Source organism: Leopardus geoffroyi, chromosome B2, assembly GCF_018350155.1.
Source record: "Leopardus geoffroyi isolate Oge1 chromosome B2, O.geoffroyi_Oge1_pat1.0, whole genome shotgun sequence".
In the NCBI taxonomy this organism is placed as follows: Eukaryota; Metazoa; Chordata; class Mammalia; order Carnivora; family Felidae; genus Leopardus; species Leopardus geoffroyi.
Genome location: NC_059332.1, coordinates 134,227,718 through 134,233,717, shown reverse-complemented (window position 1 = coordinate 134,233,717; position 6,000 = coordinate 134,227,718).

Genomic DNA, 6,000 nt, shown 5'->3' with positions numbered 1-6,000 from the left:
TTGGAATTAGTACAAGATTAGAGAGGTAAAGATAAGGAAACATCTAGGACGCAGTGACTAATTTCTCTGTATCTGAAATAAATATTTGCTTCATTAAGGAAAGAAAAGAAAAAAGGAAACGAAAAACCACGAGTGTTTCAGGAAACTTTTCATTTCAAAATTATATACTTAAGGCCCCAAAACTAGTCCGATATTTAATCTCCTATTAAAAGCATAAAAAGAGAAGACACCAGAGATCAACAGACCCTAATTCGGAAGAAATCACATTTATTTATTATACTATGGGATCAGCGGATTTTTAAGCGGCAACTCAATAAAGTTAGTGGCCATTGATTTAATTATCAGTAATAATAGTAGATGCTGCTTTTTTTTTTTTTTTAATTTTTTTTTCAACATTTATTTATTTTTGGGACAGAGAGAGACAGAGCATGAACGGGGGAGGGGCAGAGAGAGAGGGAGACATAGAATCGGAAACAGGCTCCAGGCTCTGAGCCATCAGCCCAGAGCCCGACGCGGGGCTCGAACTCACGGACCGCGAGATCGTGACCTGGCTGAAGTCGGACGCTTAACCGACTGCGCCACCCAGGCGCCCCAGATGCTGCTTTTTAATAAAGAGCGAGGTTAATAGAGTAAAGGGACTGACCTAGATTCTCCAAAGTATTGAGTGTCAGAGTTTGTGTTCATGTCAGAAGAATCTTTTACACCTAAATAACTTATTTAGAAGAGAAACTTTTTGTCTAATAGTTGTATTTTATCAGTCTAACCCCCAACCTTCTCCCTGCACAGTGATTCAGAGCACAGACCCTGATATCAGGCTGCCTGGGCTCAAATCTGGGCTCTGTTCCTCATTTTCTGGGTGACCACAGGCAAATTACTTATTCTCTATTCCTGTTTCTACATCCATAATCTGGGGGGTATTAGTAGTATCTACTCTAGAAAGTTGTTGTGAAGAATAAAAGAGTTAAGGGGTGCCGGGGTGGCTCAGTCAGCTGGGCGTCTGACTTCTGCTCAGATCGTGATCGCAAGGTTCATGAGTTCAAGCCCTGCATCGGGCTCTGTGCTGACAGCTCGAGCCTGGAGCGTGCTTTGGATTTTGTGTCTCCCTTTCTCTCTGCCTCTCCCCTACTCTCTCTCTCTCTCTCAAAAATAAAATAAACATTAAAACAATTTTTTAAAGAGGGGTGCCTGGGTGGTTCAGTTGGTCGAGCATCCGACATCAGCTCAGGTCGTGATCTAACAGTTCGTGAGTTCAAGCCTCCCATTGGGCTCTGTGCTGACAGCTTGGAGCCTGGAGCCTGCCTCACATTCTGTGTCCTCCTTTCTCTCTGCCCCTCCTCTGCTTGTGTTCTCTCTCCTTCTCAAAAATAAATAAACATTAAAAAACGTTTTAAGAAATTTTTGAAGAGTTAAAACAGTGAACTAGGCAGCAGATGAATAGTGTCTGGTGGATTAAGCAACTTAGGGAGCAACTCCCTCTCTACTCACCCCTTGCAGCCAGAGTCCATAGGTGGTACCTCGGGGGTCCAGACATTCTCCGATGCCTGACAGAGTACGCAGACTTTACCTGGGCAGTAGATCCACCAGGAAGTTCTCCAGAAGGAGTCCAAAGGATCCCAAAGCAAGACTGAGGGGTGAACCCTCTCAAGGTGGCCTGATTCTAAATAGAGGGGGGCCTCAGAAGAACTGCAGCATGGTGAGAGCCACGAGAGGGTCAAGTTACCACGGCAGGTGACCCCTGGGCCTGGAGAATATCGAAAGCAAACTGGGAGGTATTCCGCTGCAGCCAGAGAGGGCAGAGTTCCATGCTTCGTGACCCAGAGGGATGAGCTGCCCTCCAACCAGAGGTCAACAGGGACAACAAGGACCGCCAATAGCCTTGGACCAGAGGATCCTTCCTTACATGCACACTCCTCAGGAAACTTCTACAAAACACAAATGCTACCAGGAGAGGGGAAGAGGAGAGATTCTCTGAGAACCTGAGCATTTGCCCCTAGAGAGGTTGAGTTATGTTAAATCTGAATCAAGTTCTTCTTAAATGGTAAAATTGAGTTTTTTCAACTCTTTGCAGAAATAGAGGCTTAAGGAAGAGATAAGTCCTATAAAAAAGAAAGGGAGGGAGGGAGGGAGGAAGGAAGGAAGGAAGGAAGGAAGGAAGGAAGGAAGGAAGGAAGGAAGGAATGAAGGGGGAAGGGAGGAAAGGGGAAGGGAGGAAGGGAGGAGAAACTGGCTACTGTAGCACTTCTCAGAGTGCCCGTTGTCACCAAGGGGAACATGGTTTTGGTTTACTGAGGGTGATTCTGCTGGACTCCTGTCCCAGCATAACCAAATAGCATCCTTTTCACTCTCGACAGGGTTCCAAGTTGGATGATTTGCAAGGGTACCCTGGTTATAACCCACTTGATTCCAAATGCTTTATCCAGAATTTCCAAGGGTTGGTATATGGGCTTCTGACAGTAAATAACAATAACCCTCAATATCAAAATGGAGCTAAGCCGTTGAGAAATGGAGTGCAGCGTACAGACGAGCTCTCAGAAGCAAAAGAAATGTTGAAAACAAAGAGCTGTGGTACCTCCTGGTGAGGTGCTGGAGAAGAGTTTCACCTAGCGTGCCGTCCAAATGGAGTTAGACAAGCTGGGCTACCCATTCCAAGGCAAGAATTACAAAGAGTAATTTACTTTGATTTTTTTTTTCTGGGATGCAAAGACTTATCCATTAGACGAATATGAATATGACAGTGCGATGCTTGTGGCAGTAACCAGAGCTGCAGAAAGGCAGCTGGCAGGGTGGGGGGTAGGGGGCACCTGGGTGGCTCAGTCAGCTAAGCACCTGACTCTTGATTTCAGCTCAGGTCATGATCTCACGTTTCATGAAATTGAGCCTGTGTTGGGCTCTGTGTGGGACCTACTTGGAATTCTCTCTCTCTCCCTCTCTCTCCACTCCTCTGCTCATGTGTGCTTGTTCTCTCTCTCTCTCTCAAATAAATAAAATAAACATTAAAAAAAAAAAAAGAAAGGCAGCTTGGGGCCAGTGAGGGGCCAATCAGGGAAGCAACTCACCGGGTCCTCACAGCTCTCCCCAGGAATGGGCACAGGCCAATCTCTCAAAGTCAGAAGAACCAGAAAGAGGGGATGTGATAGGCTTGAGAATAGGACAGAAGTCCTGGGCTGGGCATTTTTAACTGACCAGTGACAGAAAGAATACTTGGCTTTGACTAGGTCATGTGCTACTTGGGAGCATGTGCAGTGCCACAACCATAAAAGGTCGTCAATATTGCAGGGAGAAGGTGTCTTGGAGAAGGTCCTAGAATCTGCACTCGGTGGTTCTGACAGGACATTTGGTCTACATGCCCACCCTTGGAGGAACACTGTTGCTGGAATTAAGTTTTAAGGTCAAAAATTCAATATCAAAGGAGAAGATTCTTCCTTGAATGGGTGAAAAAAAAAATTCAGCCGTCATGTTAACGTCAGAAATCTGAGGTCAGGTTAAATCAAAACAATTTAGTTTTTAATGATCGTCAACAACTTTTCCCAGCTCCATTTTATGCCCTTCATTCCTCAGGTTACTCACTGCATTTGTTTTGCATTTTTATGTTTCTTACTGTTTATCTAAGTATAAACCACATCATAAAAGAAAATTATTGAGCTATCCTTGGCCCTTTCTGTTTTTCTTTTAATCCCTTTCCAAGAAGAGACGTGCACGTTGGGATTTTCCTTCTCAGGAAAGTTTATGTTTCAAAGTCAGGTGGAAGCTGCCTGAAGACAGCCTCCCTTTCTGGGTTTTGTTTTTGAAAATAAAAAATGAAGAGCTTTTGACAGAGGAAAGAGAGATAGGTATCTGGTTTGGGAGTGAAGGAGACGATAAGAGACAAGAAAATGTGCAATTAAAAAAAGGAAATGGTAGTTAGATCTTAACTCTTAGTGATTGAGGGAGGGTACAGAACCTCAGAGGAGCTTGCGTGAGGGATTCTGGCAACAGGTGCACAGGCACTGAGTCCCCTGCCCTACAGTGGTGGCACTGAAACTGTGGGGCAATCCCTGAGGCCCACAGAGTCATAGATATCTGTAATATAGGAGGTGGCCGGTATGGGACACACAGCAGTGGAGTTTCCGAAACGTTCCGGTTTGTTGTAAGACCTCAGAAGCCCTCAAAAGATCCTGGCTGGAAGTGGGGGAAAGATGCTGAGAAACAGAGAATAGAGTTCTAATAACGACCACTATTAGCTTTCCCCTCAAAGTTACATTTGACTTGATTTTTGAAAAAATAATGATACATTCATTTCTTAACATGGTACAGGGAGGATAGACATCGACCAAAAAAGAAAGATAACAGGCACCTGGGTGGCTCAGTCAGTTGAGCGTCTGACTTCGGCTCAGGTCATGATCTCACGGTCCGTGAGTTCGAGCCCCACGCCGGGCTCTGTGCTGATCTCTCAGAGCCTGGACCCTGCTTTGGCTTCTGTGTCTCCCTCTCATTCTGCCCCTCCCCTGCACGCACTTTGTCCTTTTGTCTCTCTCTCAAAAATAAATAAACATTAAAAAAAATTTTTTTTAAAAAGAAAGATACAAAAAGGAAATTCACCAGAAATGGTTACATATAGTTGAAGTGCATAAAAAACAGCTCCAAATGTATTAACATTTTAGATTCAGCTCTTTGAGCTAGAGATGCCAACAACTATTGAAACTTATGAACTCAAGTTTTACTTCATATTAACTTATTCTACCCTTCTTCTAGTGGTTGTCCTAATGAGCCATGTGTTTAGGAAGGAGTGGAACCAAGGATGACACAGACTGGCTGCAGAAGAAGACAATGGACCCCTTGGCAAACCAACATCTAAATTATGGAGGAGGCTAATATTAAGATGTTTTAATGCTAGAATTACTTGTGTTCCCATAGGGAATAGAGACAATTTAGTATCGCTCTACCTTTGAATTGGCTTGTCTTTTTTTTCAATCTTTGTTTTCTGAATTAAGGATCCCTTTTAATTGATGTTATTTTAAGGACTATTGACAAAGGGCCCTCTACCATAATGTTTCTTTAACATGGAATAGAGTTTCTGATCATGGACTCTTGGTTCTTCTGAATAGATGCAAAGGTAGCATGACTCATCATCAAGAAACTCAAACAGTTCGTGTTCAGCAGAAACCAGGATATTATCCTTTTTGTTATAACCTTTTAGGAAAAGTGCTAAGGATACATTAGTCACATTTCACGTTAGTAGCCAAGGGGGGGCGGGGTTGGAAATTTTGATAAAGAAGCAGGCTGTCCATGCCCACAGGAAAGACTTCCACTTTTGCATTAGTATGTTGCCTATCTAACTATAATTTTACTTTTTAAGAGTCATTTGCTTAGTTTCAGTGGGATTTCCCCCAAGTAAATTATCCAAATTAACAAATATTAATTCTTAGCATTAGTCGCTTCCCACACCTTTCTTTTTTGTACACTTTATTTATTTAAGTAATCTCTCTACCCAACATGGGGCTTGAACTCACAACCCCAAGATCAAAAGTCTCATGCTTCTCTGACTGAGCCAGCCAGGTGCCCCTCCTTACACTTCTAATTATCCAGTGAGAAGAATTTTCTGAGGAAAACGTCTTTCTAACCGAAGACTCCTGACTTTGGCCTCTGGAGATCAGGGACTTCACTGAGTCTCTACAAAATGGCGGTCTGTCGGCATGAACCTATTTCTGCGGGGCGACCAGGCCTTCAGCAAGCTGGTCATGAAGAGATAAACCTTGGATGTGAAGCAAGGTAAAAAGTGATTCAGCTCACTGCATTCAACTCCGTGGGTCCTTTGAAGAGTTTCCTTTTTATTGAAGTGAGGTTGAGGATGAGCCAGCGATCTAGCCTTGCTAACCCCATTTAGCCTCTGCTCCGTCAGCATAAAGTACAAAAAGTCCTCATTATCCAAGAATAATTGGTACCAGAAAAGAGCCATTTAAAAGTGAATCTGCACAAAATGGGAAGCAAACGTTTAATAGTAAATAGCAAGTACAAAAGGAA